The sequence below is a fragment of the Protopterus annectens genome, chromosome 9.part0, assembly GCF_019279795.1.
Source record: "Protopterus annectens isolate FY-2018-M chromosome 9.part0, PAN1.0, whole genome shotgun sequence".
In the NCBI taxonomy this organism is placed as follows: Eukaryota; Metazoa; Chordata; order Ceratodontiformes; family Protopteridae; genus Protopterus; species Protopterus annectens.
The window spans coordinates 1293434716-1293453462 of record NC_056743.1 but is presented as its reverse complement, the minus strand read 5'-3'; positions in this window follow the sequence as shown (position 1 = coordinate 1293453462).

Here is an 18747-nt window from a genome sequence, read left to right as displayed (position 1 = left end):
GTGTCACTCTGTAGGACAGAAGATAATGTACATCAGTCTGATATCAGAAGAATGCCGAAAGAAGGAGCTGCCAGATGGGTAGTGAAGATTCATGGTAAAAGCATAAGTGGCATTAAGGGCAAGCTGACGTCATACTAGCTGTGTCTATGTTGTGGCTGCATTAAAACAAATAGGAATTACGGAAGCATTTGTGAAGATGTCCTATGTAGAAATATGGTAAAAGTACATTCCTGAATTATGGTGTTCAGCTTTGGTCTCCATGTCATTCCAACAGAGAATGAAAGTTTTAGGTTCAGATTATGACCATGTTCTAAGCCATGTGTTTAACACGTTCCTTTGTGCTTCTTATGTACAGTGAGCTACCTTGATTGGCTATATGTTTGAGCTTAGTAAAAGGTAAGCTAAACTTAGCAATACAAAAAAAAAATTCAGGTAGTTGCATTTTGGACAGACCACGGGATAAGAAATTCAGGCTGAATAAAATCAAATTTAAAGTAAAAATGGATAAAAATAGTATCTGCTGAATTTTGTGGTCTACACACTATTAACATATGCATAGTCAAAGAATCCATCCAGGTCTCATTTCCATGAATGTCTGCTTCACATTTTCTTTAATTGCATAATTTAAAACATTAATAACCATATCAGCATATATGGGAATAAACAAACAGAAAGAACCACTTAGCCTTATCTCATGTCTAACTTTCCCTGTGTCTCTCTTTCTCCAAATCTTAAAGGAGTTTATGTACCTTCAGACTATCACATTTTATTAATATATCAGACCCCCTATTATTTATTTTTGCAGTTATTTTTCTTACAAAAAGTTATAGACATGTCCAATTTTAGTCCAGAAACCACTTCCAAAATGAATGACCATATTTGAGAAAAGGGCATGGCAGGACAAAGTTGTTTTATTCCCACAATACTTACTAGTTCTGATTATATTTTTCAACTTTAGTAAATGTTTTTTTTTTTTTTCTGTTCTGGGTTTGCTCTTTGATTTATGATAGATGATATATACTCTTGAAGAATAAAGTAAACTTACTCCTCCAAATAAAACATAAATCACCACTGACATTAGTCTGTATTAATAAAAATATTTCTAACTACTTAATAATGTACCCAGCTTTACCTGCAACTGAATGAAAATTAATGACATCAAGTCAGATTTATGAACGTATTATGTATTATGCAATGGGTTCTGTGCAAAGCATGACATTAAAATGAAAGCCTGCAGTCCAAAGTCATTCTCATCTCCTGAACTACAGTGCAAGATCCTTTGTTTTATACTCCAGATGCACAGCCCATTAGCAGACAGGAGCAGTACATCAGGGTATCAAATACCTCAAGGAGGCTGGACAAATCTTTACTGAACAACCTGACATAAAAACTAAATATTACATGGTTTCAGAAATGAAAATATTTGTTTGTTTTTATCTTGTTTATTCTCCTGTAGTACAGAAATCTAATTTGTGATTCAAAATGTGTAAGATTTTTTAAGTAAAGACACTATTCTCTTTATCATATAATTTACAAGAAGCTTTTAGAGTATTTTCTTTTTTTAAGAAGTAAAGAAAAATATTCCAACTACAACCACTATGAATTGTCTCACTATAAAATCATTTGGAAGCTGTGGATTCGGAAATTTCATTTATTTCTGACTGCTAGTAGAATAGCCTGAAAATGTACATTCTACCACATTTTTGCATGTTGCAGGGAAGAAACCGTGAGGATATTTAATACTTTAACATCTGAAGAAGTGTAGAAAGACAGAATAGAAGGAATAATGGAGTTCAGGAAATAGTATCCCCCAGATTTACTATTCCTCCATGCAGGACCAGCTTAGTCCTGCACAGAGACGGCCGTTAAGGAGCAGGACGGCAGCGCGCCATGCATAGTAATGAGGTGCGCTGCCTGAGCTCCTAGTCTTACACAGAGTGTGTAAGAATGCAGGGGACGTGTCTAAGAGCAGAGCTCTCAGAATATACATGCCACTGCAATGAAGAACAGCAGAAAGGGGTCAGAAATGAACGAGACTACTCATAGGTGTCCGCATATCCCTACCAACAGTCCCCCTTGTGTACAACAGCAACAGTATACATAAATTAAATGAACAAACCCTTTATTTTTTATTTTTTTTATAAAAATCCCATTAAAGCTAACTGTAGGTGCACAGATGTGCCCATCGCTTAGCTACGGTTAATGCAGCTGAAATGGCTGAAGAGGATAACAAGGAAGATATATGCAAATGAAGCAGCATAACAATAGTGTAGTGGGCAGACCATTTGCCGTATGAGCAGGCATTCCAAGTTCAAGTCCCACTACAACACTTTCCATGCCAAAGCATGTTATGAGTAATATTTATGTTGCATAACCCACTAAATAACATATTTTTATGAAGTGGAGTACTGCAGTAAATGCACATGTGAGGTGTCAGTGTCATAATGAATAAAGCACTAGTAAGCAGGTTTAAGCACCAATAAGCAGTAGTAAGCATATATAAGCATTAGTAAGCGAGTTTAAGCCCGTTTGCATGGCGGTAAGCAATGCCTACACTGGTTAAGCAATTCTGAAGCTAACTCTCTGTAAGCAGATGTAACGGCAGGCTAGCAGTGCTTACCATCGTGCAAACCCATGCAAACATGCTTAAAAATGCCCAAAAGTGCCATAATCACTCTGAATCTAATGGCCCTTGTTCTGGCCATCATCAAAATAAACAGCCATGCAGGTCTCGGCCCCAGGACTCAAACTCAGGACCATATACACCATAGCCACAGTAGTTAACCACCAAGCCATCACAGAAGTACAGAAGAATGCGGTATCAGCAAACAAGTCTTCACCATAGTAAAACCAAACTGAACTTGTGAAAGGAATCAGTATACAGACATATGTGCCTTAATCCACTACATAACATAAATATGTGAACCAGAGTACATCAGTAAGGCCAGAAGTCAGCTGCAATTGTAATAGAGTGTTAAAGTCCCCAATAAAACACAAGGACCCCATACAGTGTACGTACATATGAATCATGGATATCAGGCATACATATAAGGTGTAATGAATAATGACTCAATGCCAAAAAGGAATTATAATGCAAAGTCTAATGCGAGCCATGCTAAGTACTGCACAGGCCAGCTTAGGAGGTGTAAGCAATGTGTAGGCCAGCTGTGCCTAGTGTTATATCCCTTTAAATAATGCCAACCCTAGGTAAGCAGGTTTGCACCTAGCTAAGCCTTTTCAAAACCGGCCAATCATGGAAAAGTGTGGGAAATTGGCCCTACTTAAACCCAAGAGATGGGAATACATCTCATAACTGGTTGTAGCTTACCCTTGCAGGCACAATGGCAGTAAGGGGAGAAGGTGTGTGCTTCCAGGTGCAGTGCTGGTGCATCCAGGAGTCCAAGGTCATGGCAGAACTCCTTGTCAAAGACCATGATCAGAGACTGCTGCAGGGCCAGCACCAAGGCTCCCAATATAAGGTGGAGGCCTGGGACCATCTCGCCCATGACCTTAACAGTGCCACTGGCATACCCCGAACTGGTGAGCAGGTCAGGCATCACTAGGCCAACCTGAAGCGGCGTAAGGGAGACCTCTTGGAGGAGTGGTTACAAGAGGGTAGAGCGGCAGTGGATGTTCCAGTCGTGTGTAAGTATCACCCCACTATGTGTGTAATAATTGCCAACTCAGGTATATCATGAATAGGTATGGCTAAATATTCCTCTTATGTCCCCCACAGCTGCAAAGGAGCGGGCTTCGAACCAGGAGGCTCACGTCAGTCACCTGGCGAGGTTGTGATGCGAGGCAGGTCAGTAATACTCATGCAATTACTGTCATAGGAAATAAAACTAAAAGTAGCAGCAAATTAATTGCCTGTATAAAACCTGTATAGTTCAAGGCAAGTACTGCATACACTAGAGATTATGGCAGGAAGAGTCTCATATCGTTTGCATGTCAATAAAAGTGTAAATAGCCTGACAATAAAGGTCTAACTGCTGGACTGCATGTGTAAACTCTGGTATCATATGGTAATGTAGATCAGCAATCATGTAATAGTACTGTAGTATTAAGCACTGTTAGCCACACTGTGCACCAGAAATTGAATGTATAGGAATGCCTGTATATGACAGGTGTAATCCCCAGAGGCCATTTAGTACAACTGAGAGACACATAGACAGAAAACAGGGAAAATGCAGACAACAAAACCCGAATAGCACATGCAACTGAGATGTGAACTGTTTTTTTAGCACACACAGCCATGGTTGGAATCCTGCCAGTGGTAGTACTCTGCATACAGAATCATACCCCACAACTGTACAGAAATGCCCAGAATGTCCAGTAAAGTGGCCCATATTGGTTGCCTATCAATCCTGTCCCCCTGGGAAATCAATGGGATGATCCCAGACGTATAGACAGCAAACAGGAAATACAACTGATTGACATACATCTATGAGAACAAAGCTGGCACACTAGCAACTCCCCAATACCTTATGAGACTAAGAAGCCACATAGTATGTCCCACTAACACACCAAATTGTCAAGCTATGGTCAGAGTGTGTACAGTAACAGAGTGAGATGTATATGCATAACAGTAATGTGGAATCTGGTACTGTGTGTGGGAATATTCAGGTAGTGCTAATAAACATTTCTCCCACAGGTCTGTCAGATACCAACACTGTGCCCAGACATACAAGAATGATACCCAGTAATGGTACTGTTTACATTGGTATTGTATGGCAGTGCAACTGATGCAGTTGCTCTGAATAATGAGGTATTACACATCACTGTCACCCAAACTGTCCTACAACATATAACTGTCTAAGAAATCTGTATGAGTGTTGTAATACAAGGTCAGAATACAAAAGGACAGGGGATTAATAAGACAGAAAGCAGACAGGAGATATGTGTATATATATATATATATATATATATATATATATATATATATATATATATATATATATAGCAATATCTATATAGCAGATACAACTGTGATGGACAGTGTTTAAGTTGTAGCAGACACAGCCATGGTCTGAATCCTGGGAGTGGATGCAGGCTGCATACATAATCATACCCCACAACTGTACAGATGAGGCCAGAATTTCCAGTATATGGGCCCATATCTGCTGCCTGTCCCCCTGTCCCCCTGGTAAGTCTGTGGGATGATCCCAGACGTTTAACCAGCAAATAGGGAATCCAAGTGATTGTCAAACACCTATGAGAACAAACCTGTCACTAAAGTAACCCCTGAAACTGTTAGGAGAGTAATATTTCAAGTATGTCCTATCTACACTCCCATGTTGTCAAGCTGTGACCAGAGTGTGTACAGTAACAGAGTGAGATGTATGTACGTAATACTAATGTGCAATCTGGAAGTGTATGTGGCAACAGTCAGGTAGTGCTAAGAAACATTGCTCCCACAGGTATGTTGGATACGAACACTGTGCTGAGAAATACAGACCATTATAACCTGTACTGGTAATGTTCACTCTGGTATTGTAGGGAATTGTGTGTTGCAGTTTCTCTGAATAATAAAGTATCACTAATCACTGTCACGCACACTGTGCTACATAATATAACTGTGTAGGAAAGCATGTATATGTGTGTGTCAGGTCACTAAAGCTGGAAGAAGGCAATATTCTAGATATGTCCCAACACACCAGCATGTGGTCAACACATGGCCAGAGTCTGTGCAGAAAGAGTTGGATATCTATGTGCACAACATCAACCCGGAATCTGGGAGTATGTGTAGAAACAGTGTTAGCAAACATTCCCTCCACAGGTATACCAGGTAAGTGTATACTGCAGGTAAAACCAGTTCATGTGTAACAATGACGACAGCCATATCACTGTCCAAACTAAGGCTACAGGGTAGTGTAGTAAGACTTGTAAGGTACAAATAACAGCACTGACTAGGAAAGTAATGTGGGCTACAGGAATACACTAAAGCAATAACTGATGACGTGGTGTGATATATTGAAGATTTACCCATGGTTGGTGTGGTTTAATCATGAGGGCGAAGCCCAAGTGATTAAATAAAGCCAACCATGGGAAAATTTCAATATACCACAACCACAAAGTCAGTTATTGCTATTATACAGTGACATTATTTAAGAAAAAAAAATACTTACTTTTCTTAAATAATGTCTTTGTATAACGGCACATTACTGTTCTTCTGTTGGTTGTGGTACACTGCTTCCCTGTTTTGATGTACTGAGCATATGTATGGGACTTGTGTCCCATGCATACCCAGTACATCAATGCTTACAAACTGAAGCAATGGAGAAAAGAAAGTCCCCGTTGCTCCATTTTTTCTTTTTCTTTTTTTTTTGTTTAAAAAAATATTTTGAGGACTTTATACCAACAGAAAAAAGTCCAGGTGACCGGACCTTTTTTCCGTTGGCATATTGTGGGATATACAACAGGCACGCTGGTCAATCATTGTGCACATTTTGAAATATTAATGGGGGGTCATTGTATAATAGTTGTTAACTGACATCTCCCCCCCCCACCATATCTCCAACAAAAATCAACACACCCACCCTAACTGGTATGTAATGACACCTATGTTCTGATACTGTCCACTTGTTTGATAAATATTTTAATGGTTCCCCTGCATGTGCTATACTGAATTACTCCAACATTGGTGGCATGGTGCCATCAATGTACCTGCATGCTGTTCTTATTACCACTGTGGTTCCATATATGCATGGGTTCTGTTTGCTATGCAACTGTTCCATATCTGGTGTCTGTGTTAATGGGAATATCTATGCATGTTGTTATACCTAACCTTGGAATGTGTTAACTATTACTAACCCACATATGATGATGAAATCGCAACACTATAGCACACTTGGGAAGGCCGGTCCCAGTGGATCCACCTGTCCCACCTCAGCTGGCCATGGCACCGGGCACCAGCATGTCTGGGGCCCAACCCAGGACCTCCTTGTCCATTGGTCCTGCACCACCTTTGGGTGGAACCACCTCAGGGGATGGGGCTCACCCCCCTGGGAGCAGGCGCAGACGGGAACCTGTCACCCATCATCAGGTCAGGGTCATGGTGCATAGAGGGCTCAAACAGCAGCTTGGTGAACTTCTACACCAGCTCGAGGGCCATGTGTCGCAACTATAGTGTCAATCTGGTGCTGCGACTCAGCCCCAGCACAGCCACCTTCGGGGCTGTGAAGGTGCAGTGGTGACTGCCTATGGGTGGGGACCTCAGTTCCACTGTTTCCACTGGAGGGCTCATGGGCTTCCGATTTCCCAACACCCCTCCCCATCAAGGTGTTTACCCCCCCACATGTGTCATATACCACCCGTGTATGCATCTTGTTTGTCTTGTCTGTTACCCTACCCAACATACCTCCCTAAATATACCTACTACCTCTCCCCAACATCCCACTCTCACCTGAAAATAAAAAAGGGCAATCTGTTCTCACAAAAAAATTTGCCCCATACATAGCTGTCCATTTCGCACATGTGTCCACTGGACACATGTAATCTGGTCTAATTGGCATCACAACTTATTATTGTTGTCCTCACTCCCTCCCAGGGGTTTGAGTGTCCAAATCTACCTCCAAATTCAGTGTATATGCACAGCTGTTGCTGTAGAAGAAATGGGCAGCTATGGACCTTCCCTACACCCTTCCTGCATATCCCTGGTTATTCTCCCTACTGTCTATCCCTCTTTGTGCCCCTTTTTTCACCATTTTCATATCAATCCCTTTTTCTTTTCTTTTAAAGAAATTAGCGCGGGGGTAAGATGGGAGTAAGCATTTTTAGGCAGCAGTAAGCGGGTTTAAGCCTGTTTGTGCGGGAGTAAGCAATGCCTACACAGGTTAAGCAATTCAGAAGCTGAGTACAAGAAACTGTAACCAGAAGTTAGCAGTGCTTACTAAAGCACACACCTGTGCAAACCCATTTACAACTGCTCAAAAGTGCCTTAGTCACTCTGTATTCAATGGCCCTTGTTTTGCCCAGCAACAAAATAAACAGCATCTGCAAGGCTCTAACCCAGGACCCTGCACACCATAGACAAAATGATTTACCACTAAGCCATTTCAGATATACATAACCCTGATGTATTCACAAACATATCATCCAACCCAGTCATTCAACAGTACAGAGAATGTATTCCAACATGTAGATGTATGTGCGTGTGTAAATATATTAATATCTAAACAGAAACAACATATCTATATATCTATATCTATATATATATATATATATATATATATATATATATATATATGTGTGTGTGTATATATAAATATATATACATATATATAAATATATATGAACATATATACATGCAAATGCCTACATCTATAGATATATATGTCTACATTTATATGTCTAAATATGTACGGCAGGTTATATATATGTCACTATATCTATATATATATATATATATATATATATATATATATATATATATATATATATATGGGTATATATGGACATACATCTGTAGATAACAATGGGGAAATAACAAAAACATACATGTCTACATGCAACGTTAATGGAGTTGAGAGGGCCCAAACAATATACGTCTTGTACGAAACCAAACACGTCCCCCCTTGCAATACACTACCAAGTGTTGCAGATCCCATAACCAGGACCAGACACGACATGGGCATCCCTAGGATACATATACACAGACACATATATGCAGATACAGATATACATATATATATATATGTATATATATATATATATATATATATATATATATATATATATATATATATATATATATATATATATATATATATATATATATATATATATATATATATAGTAACTACACATACACATGCAGAGATATGTACAATAAATTACATATGTAGTACGTGCACACAATATGGAACAGCAACTATTCCTACAGGGACTGTATGAGCCACCCATGCAAATGACATTCATTGCCTGCAACATATACCCATGGAGATATCAAAGGATATAACACCACACACAGGTGTGCATAAATGGGAAAGCTTTATTTGTGCACTATTACAGTTGTATATGCCATGTCATATAGTTGTTTTGACATGGACATCCATATAAACTGAGTAATGCAACTGTGAAACAGTTATACTAATACAGTAGTCTGGAAAAGTTAACAAATGTTGCTGTTCAGGCCAAGGCCATCAAGTAGTACAATAGTAAAGACAGACTAGGCCACAGGATACCAAACAATCAACGGTAAGTAATGCAGGTGTATAATTCAGCAGCCTCTATCTACACTCTGTAGACATTTCCTAGGGGGTAAAGACCTCAGCTGACACAATGGGATCTAACTGTCACATAACAAGGCACAACTGACACCATTACAAGCACACTGACAAACAGAACAGTCTGTATGGCAGGTGGCAGAAGGCCTGTATTTAACCAAGGTGGATTGTATGGTAATGTACATCCATATACCTTAAGGCAGCTCACCCCTGATGGTCTTCAGGACTTTGGGCTTTCAGGAATCTGTAACGCTCCCATATACATATATGTATATATAGATATATGTATACATAGATATACGTATATGTATATATAGACATATGTATATAGAGTCATATATGTATGCACATCCTATGTGTACAGATATGCCTAGTTATGTTGGTATATATGTAGATATCAATAACTATATGTGCATACATATCTATTCTGATATACCTACTACTGTCAAAATATATGTAGACATCCATATGTATATGTGCATATGTATCTCTATCTGTATATGTGCAGACATATATTTCTCTGTATATGTATATATCTGGGTGTTTATTTTTATATCTATGTACATATACATATCCATCTATGAATGTTGATATGTATATCTGTATATCTATATAGATGCCTGGATAATTATATGTACATATATCATCACCATATGTCCTGAACATAGAGTGTAGCCCTACGTCAGCCCCTGTAGACCCAACTTCGTCGTGCAAGGGGATGTCAGGTATGTATAGCAGGTATACTTGTAGAGTATTGCTACTGTAATAGGGATTGTCTTCACAGATATGGTATATGTGGGAAGTCACATCTGCTTTTAACATGTGCGCCACTGGCTACTGACAGACATCCTAAGGACATCATAGTACAGTACCACTGCTAGCATGTAATGCTCCTGTGGACTACAGAAGAGATAATGACCAATATATGTGGACAGTCTGACACACTTGGGACAGTCCAGAAGTATACACATAACCCCTTAGTGCAAGACATGTGGACCAATCCTGACAATGTGGATGTTAACAGCCATGTAGATGGGTATAACACGTAACTACTGGTATACATTTGCCACCATAGGTTATGCATTCACACATCACTGTCTGTCCTGTCACATTATAACCACTGGTAAGGGGGTGTCATGGCTACATACCACCCACTAGATATTGACATACATCTGTCAGCATCCCACTGCCCTGTCTGACATATATGACTGTTATGGTGGCCCGGCAGCAGTACATCTGGCAAGTAACCGGACATTACATCTCACTGGGTAAGTAGACTAAGCTGCTAGGCATGTAACAAAGCACTGTGCAGGCTACAGGCAGACCGGCTCAACACTGGCCTACATTTCCTATGGGGGAATGCACATGTACCTGCACATAGATAGCAGGCTCTACAGGCATGCCACAGCACAGAGCAACATACACCTGTGTGTAAGTGCATCACTACAACAAATGTGCCACAGCTACATATGGCATGCTAGCATATTATTACAGTATATGGACTATCTGTTCAACACCAACCTCATATGTGCCACCCACACACTAACCTTACATATACTGGGCTGCTACACAGTGTGGTTCGCTGCCAGTCTGTGGTATGGAACATGTGCATGTATGGCCCTACAAACATGTAAGCCAATAGGGTAACATACAGTGGAGCAGCATGTAACATCAGATAGAACAGGACCAAGAACAATGACATCTACCACAGTCTGTACACAGGCCAAAGTACATATTAACAATACACACACTGCCAACAATCACCATAAGTATGCAGACCTCAGTACTGTACACACAACCACAGAATGTTCAGGTTATGTCATCAAATATAACCCCTACTATACATCACATGTGTAGCAGTCTGATATCTCACTGGCGTGTTATCAGATATGATGTCAGTAATTATGGTGTACAGTACATATGCACCCCTTACATATGTACAAAGGCTGTCAGGGTTGTGGCTGGAGGCACATACACAGGGCCAATATTGACATGTTGCTGTGATAACCTCACATTTACTATTATAACACCATATGTCCTATGAGGGATATGAAGTCAGTAACTCTCATGGTTGTCACCATCTACAGACTGCAATCCTCACACTACCTTCTGCAGTTTACAGATAGGTGCTCTGTGGGTAACACCTGAAACAAAAGGCACCACACACTGGTCAGTCAGCAGATGGCCCTACAGATGGGTGTTCCCTCATAAACATAGCACTGACATGACAGGTATGTAAACATGTAGGACAGCCATATCCACACACATCCTGTTAAACCAACATTACTCCAAATGCAGTACAGCAGCACTTACAGTCTGTAGTCCTGTGTGTTGGCCTGTTTCCACACTGCATGTTGTTAAAGGTAAACCGCAATCCATCTGAGATGCTGTTTGCCAAACAACAGATCGAGTTCCTGCTCACAGTGAATGAAAGGCCCAACACCAACATGATGTTCCTAGATATTGGTGTGTGTTTCCATGCAATTGGCTATGGAAATGTTACCACAGCTGTTCCACATGCAATCAGTTAGAGGAGGGCTGCAATTCATGCAGAGGCCATCAGCTGATCCTGAGCATCACTTAAAATGCACATGCTGCTGCCTAAGCAAAGCAGGTGTAAGTATCTACATCCACCAGAGAGGGAGTAAGAGAGGCAGACAGAGGCACAGAAAAGCCAGGTTGGGGTGGGAGAGTAAAACTTATGCATGTTTGTGTCACACACCTATCAGTACAGGGTATCAAACCCCCGACAACTATGTAGTGATATCACATGTCCATGCAGTTATTGGATGTGCCACATAGGTTACATGTTGGAGAGTCCTCAGAATGTATATGTGATGGTGAGTGACATCTGCAATAGGGATATGGTAGCTATGTGGTAGATGTAGTACAAGCACCTGCCCGCATGAACAGCTGTCAGCGTCAACACAGCCACACTCTCACAGGGACACACACACATTGCCACACTTGGCAGGGCCAGGAATACAACTCATCACTAATGGGATTGCCACAACACAGTACTGTGCAGGTATCACATACACCACAGGGGTCATACGGAGGGTATACGTGCATGGAGGTGTCTGACATCAGACAGCATGCTTCAGTATACCCATGGGGGTTGTAGTGAGTGTGAATGTGGTCATATGCATCATACATCACACACACAGACACGGGTGCCAGTACTGACATGCATGTGTGCACTGCTTCACAGGTATGTTGTGGTTGATGGTGCCAGATGGCTATACAAGGCTAGGTGATTGGTATAACTTGGCATCAGGCCACATGACAATGGTCTGAATTATGGCTCAGGGGTGTAGTGTCTGGAGTTGCCCACACAGCTGGGTATTGTATTCAGCATCCAGTCACCTGGGTGACTACTGCTTGTGGCTAACACTGTGCATTGCTTGCCATGTATGTGTTCCTTCATGCATGATATGGACAGTGTTGGGGATGTGCACACCTCCCACATGCATGTACAGTGACGGGTGGAACTGTACCTGGGGTGTCTGGCCCATGTCGTGTATACATATCATTATCATCAGATGTGCCAGTCCTGGCCTCATGTGGGGGGAACTGCTCATGGACAGCAGGTTGGCACTGCACCTACATTGATAGCATGATAACGGTATTCCCTGGTGTCAGTGGCATCTGTCTATACAGGGCTTGTGTTTCAGGTATGTTAAGTCCTTTGTGGGTCACATTTGATGGATTTGTTAGCCTAGAGGGTTTCCTCTGTACTTTAAGTGCTAGCCACAAAGTTTGAGAATTCATTTTATGCTCAATTTCTGACTGACTTGGTTGGCTACAATCACCTGCATTAGAAGCTGACGTTAAGTACAAACTTGCAGTACTGTATTTTAATCTTCTGTTAAGTGCAAACTTGCACTTTTAAAAGTACTGTATTTTATTTTTTCTGTTACCTAATTGTTTTACTGAATAGTGTGCTGTGTGTCTCTCTGCTGTAAGAGGGGGTTGTGGTCTTCGCACTTCTTTATTATCTGATATTTAACTGTTAGCCGACAGGGTTTCCTCTGTACTGTAAGTGCTAGCCACAAAGTTTGAGAATCCATTTTATGCTCAATTTCTGAGTGACCTGGTTGGCTACAATTACCTGCATTAAAAGCTGAAGTTAAGTGCAAACTTGCCGTACTGTATTTTATTCTTCTGTTATGTGCAAACTTGCAGTTTTAAAACTACTGTATTTTATTTTTTCTGTTACCTAATTGTTTTACTGAATAATGTGCTGTGTGTCTCTCTGCTGTAAGAGGGGGTTGTGGTCTTCTCACTTCTTTGTTATCTGATATTTAACTGTTAGCCTAGATGGTTTCCTCTGTACTTTAAGTGCTTGCCACAAAGTTTGAGAATTCATTTTATGCTCAATTTCTGAGTGACTTGGTTGGCTACAATCACCTGCATTAGAAGCTGAAGTTAAGTGCAAACTTGCAGTCCTGTATTTTATTCTTCTAAGTGCAAAGTTACAGTTTTAAAAGTACTCAATTTTCTTTTTTCTGTTACCTAATTGTTTCACTGAATAGTGTGTTGTGTGTCTCTCTGCTGTAAGATGGGGTTGTGGTCTTCTCACTTCTTTGTTATCTGATATTTAACTGTTAGCCTAGAGGGTGTCCTCTGTACTTTAAGTGCTAGCCACAAAGTTTGAGAATTTATTTTATGCTCAACTTCTGATTGACCTGGTTGGCCACAATTACCTGCATTAGAAGCTGAAGTTAAGTGCAAACTTGCAGTACTGTATTTTATTAGTCTGTTAAGTGCAAACTTGCAGTTTTTAAACTACTGTATTTTATTTTTTTCTGTTATCTAATTGTTTTACTGAATAATGTGCTGTGTGTCTCTCTGCTGTAAGAGGGGGTTGTGGTCTTCTCACTTCTTTGTTATCTGATATTTAACTGTTAGCCTAGATGGTTTCCTCTGTACTTTAAGTGCTTGCCACAAAGTTTGAGAATTCATTTTATGCTCAATTTCTGAGTGACTTGGTTGGCTGCAATCACCTGCATTAGAAGCTGAAGTTAAGTGCAGACTTGCCTTACTTTATTTTATTTTTCCATTAAGTGCAAACTGGCAGTTTTAAAAGTACTGTGTTTTATTTTTTCTGTTACCTAATTGTTTCACTGAATAGTGTGCTGTGTGTCTCTCTGTTATAAGAGGGGGTTGTGGCCTTTTCATTTCTTTCTTATCTGATATTTAACTGTTAGCCTAGATGGTTTCATCTGTATTTTAAGTGATAGCCACAAAGTTGGAGAATTCCTTTTATGCTTAATTTCTGAGTAACTTGGTTGGCTACAGTCACCTGCATTAGAAGCTGAAGTTAAGTGCAAACTTGCAGTACTGTATTTTATTCTTCTAAGTGCAAAGTTACAGTTTTAAAAGTACTGTATTTTCTTTTTTTCTGTTACCTAATTGTTTCAGTGAATAGTGTGCTGTGTGTCTCTCTGCTGTAAGATGGGGTTGTGGTCTTCTCACTTCTTTGTTATCTGATATTTAACTGTTAGCCTAGATGGTTTCCTCTGTACTTTAAATGCTTGCCACAAAGTTTGAGAATTCATTTTATGCTCAACTTCTGAGTGACTTGGTTGGCTGCAATCACCTGCATTAGAAGCTGAAGTTAAGTGCAGACTTGCATTACTTTATTTTATTTTTCCGTTAAGTGCAAACTGGCAGTTTTAAAAGTACTGTATTTTATTTTTTCTGTTACCTAATTGTTTCACTGAATAGTGTGCTGTGTGTCTCTCTGCTGTAAGAGGGGGTTGTGGTCTTCTCACTTCTTTGTTATCTGATATTTAACTGTTAGCCTAGAGGGTTTCCTCTGTACCTTAAGTGCTTACCACAAAGTTTGAGAATTCATTTTATGCTCAATTTCTGAGTGACTTGGTTGGCTACAATCACCTGCATTAGAAGCTGAAGTTAAGTGCAAACTTGCAGTACTGTATTTTATTCTTCTAAGTGCAAAGTTACAGTTTTAAAAGTACTCAATTTTTTTTTTCTGTTACCTAATTATTTCACTGAATAGTGTGCTGTGTGTCTCTCTGCTGTAAGATGGGGTTGTGGTCTTCTCACTTCTTTGTTATCTGATATTTAACTGTTAGCCTAGAGGGTGTCCTCTGTACTTTAAGTGCTAGCCACAAAGTTTGAGAATTCATTTTATGCTCAATTTCTGAGTGACTTGGTTGGCTACAATCACCTGCATTAGAAGCTGAAGTTAAGTGCAAACTTGCAGTACTGTATTTTATTCTTCTGTTAAGTGCAAACTTGCAGTTTTAAAAGTACTGTATTTTATTTTTTCTGTTACCTAATTGTTTCACTGAATAGTGTGCTGTGTGTCTCTCTGCTGTAAGAGGGGGTTGTGGTCTTCTCACTTCTTTGTTATCTGATATTTAACTGTTAGCCTAGATGGTTTCCTCTGTACTTTAAGTGCTAGCCACAAAGTTTGAGAATTCATTTTATGCTCAATTTCTGAGTGACTTGGTTGGCTACAATCACCTGCATTAGAAGCTGAAGTTAAGTGCAAACTTGCAGTACTGTATTTTATTTTTCTGTTAAGTGCAAACTTGCAGTTTTAAAAGTACTGTATTTTATTTTTTCTGTTACCTAATTGTTTCACTGAATAGTGTGCTGTGTGTCTCTCTGCTGTAAGAGGGGGTTGTGGTCTTCTCACTTCTTTGTTATCTGATATTTAACTGTTAGCCTAGATGGTTTCCTCTGTACTTTAAGTGCTAGCCACAAAGTTTGAGAATTCATTTTATGCTCAATTTCTGAGTGACTTGGTTGGCTACAATCACCTGCATTAGAAGCTGAAGTTAAGTGCAAACTTGCAGTACTGTATTTTATTCTTCTGTTAAGTGCAAACTTGCAGTTTTAAAAGTACTGTATTTTATTTTTTCTGTTACCTAATTGTTTCACTGAATAGTGTGCTGTGTGTCTCTCTGCTGTAAGAGGGGGTTCTGGTCTTCTCACTTCTTTGTCGTCTGATATTTAATTGTTAGCCTAGAGGGTTTCATCTGTACCTTAAGTGCTTACCACAAAGTTTGAGAATTCATTTTATGCTCAATTTCTGACTGACTTGGTTGGCTACAATCACCTGCATTAGAAGGTGATGTTAAGTGCAAACTTGCAGTACTGTATTTTAATCTTCTGTTAAGTGCAAACTTGCACTTTTAAAAGTACTGTATTTTATTTTTCTGTTACCTAATTGTTTCAGTGAATAGTGTGCTGTGTGTCTCTCTGCTGTAAGAGGGGATTGTGGTCTTCTCACTTCTTTGTTATCTGATATTTAACTGTTAGCCTAGAGGGTTTCCTCTGTACCTTAAGTGCTTACCACAAAGTTTGAGAATTCATTTTATGCTCAATTTCTGAGTGACTTGGTTGGCTACAATCACCTGCATTAGAAGCTGAAGTTAAGTGCATACTTGCAGTACTGTATTTTATTCTTCTGTTAAGTGCAAACTTGTAGTTTTGAAAGTACTGTATTTTTTTTTCTGTTACCTAATTGTTTCACTGAATAGTGTGCTGTGTGTCTCTCTGCTGTAAGATGGGGGTTGTGGCCTTATCACTTCTTAGTTATCTGATATTTAACTGTTCACCTAGAGGGTTTCCTCTATACTTTAAGTGCTAGCCACAAAGTTTGAGATTTCATTTTATACTTGGTTGGCTACAATCACCTACATTAGAAGCTGAAGTTAAGTGCAATTTTGCAGTACTGTATTTTATTCTTCTGTTAAGTGCAAACTTGCAATTTTAAAAGTACTGTATTTTTTTCTGTTACCTAATTGTTTCATTGAATAGTATGCTGTGTGTCTCTCTGCTGAAAGGGGGGTTGTGGTTTTCTCACTTCTTTGTTATCTGATATTTAACTGTTAGCCTAGAGGGTTTCCTCTGTACTTTAAGTGCTAGCCACAAAGTTTGAGAATTCATTTTATGCTCAATTTCTGAGTGACTTGGTTGGCTACAATCACCTGCATTAGAAGCTGAAGTTAAGTGCAAACATGCAGTACTGTATTTTATTCTTCTAAGTGCAAACTTGCAGTTTTTAAAGTACTGTATTTTATTTTACTGTCACCTAATTGTTTCACTGAATAGTGTGCGGTGTGTGTCTCTCTGCTGTAAGAGGGGGTTGTGGTCTTCTCACTTCTTTATTATTTGATATTTAACTGTTAGCCTAGAGGGTGTCCTCTGTACTTTAAGTGCTAGCCACAAAGTTTGAGAATTCATTTTATGCTCAATTTCTGACTGACTTGGTTGGCTACAATCACCTGCATTAGAAGCTGATGTTAAGTACAAACTTGCAGACTATATTTTAATCTTCTGTTAAGTGCAAACTTGCAGTTTTAAAAGTACTGTATTTTATTTTTTCTGTTACCTAATTGTTTCACTGAATAATGTGCTGTGTGTCTCTCTGCTGTAAGAGGGGTTGTGGTCTTCTCACTTCTTTGTTATCTGATATTTAACTGTTAGCCTAGATGGTTTCCTCTGTACTTTAAGTGCTTGCCACAAAGTTTGAGAATTCATTTTATGCTCAATTTCTGAGTGACTTGGTTGGCTGCAATCACCTGCATTAGAAGCTGAAGTTAAGTGCAAACTTGCAGTACTGTATTTTATTCTTCTGTTAAGTGCAAACTTGCACTTTTAAAAATACTGTATTTTATTTTTCTGCTACCTAATTGTTTCACTGAATATTGTGCTGTGTGTCTCTCTGCTGTAAGAGGGGGTTGTGGTCTTCTCACTTCTTTGTTATCTGATATTTAACTGTTAGCCTAGAGGGTTTCCTCTGTACTTTAAGTGCTTGCCACAAAGTTTGAGAATTCATTTTATGCTCAATTTCTGAGTGACTTTGTTGGTTACAATCACCTACATTAGAAGCTGAAGTTAAGTACAAACTTGCAGTACTGTATTTTGTTCTTCTGTTAAGTGCAATCTTGCAGTTTTAAAAGTACTGTATTTTATTTTTTCTGTTAGCTATTTCTTTCACTGAATTGTGCGCTGTGTGTCTCTGTTGTAAGAGGGGGTTGTCATCTTCTCACTTCTTTGTTATCTGATATTTAACTGTTAGCCTAGAGGGTTTCCTCTTTACTTTAAGTGCTAGCCACAAAGTTTGAGAATTCATTTTATGCTCAATTTCTGAGTGACTTGGTTGGCTACAATCACCTGCATTAGAAGCTGAAGTTAAGTGCAAACTTGCAGTACTGTATTTTATTCTTCTGTTAAGTGCAAACTTGCAGTTTTAAAAGTACTGTATTTTATTTTTTCTGTTACCTAATTGTTTCACTGAATAGTGTGCTGTGTGTCTCTCTGCTGTAAGAGGGCTGGTGGTCTTCTCACTTCTTTGTTATCTGATATTTAACTGTTAGCCTAGAGGGTTTCCTCTGTACTTTAAGTGCTAGCCACAAAGTTTGAGAATTCATTTTATGCTCAATTTCTGAGTGACTTGGTTGGCTACAATCACCTGCATTAGAAGCTGAAGTTAAGTGCAAACTTGCAGTACTGTATTTTATTCTTCTGTTAAGTGCAA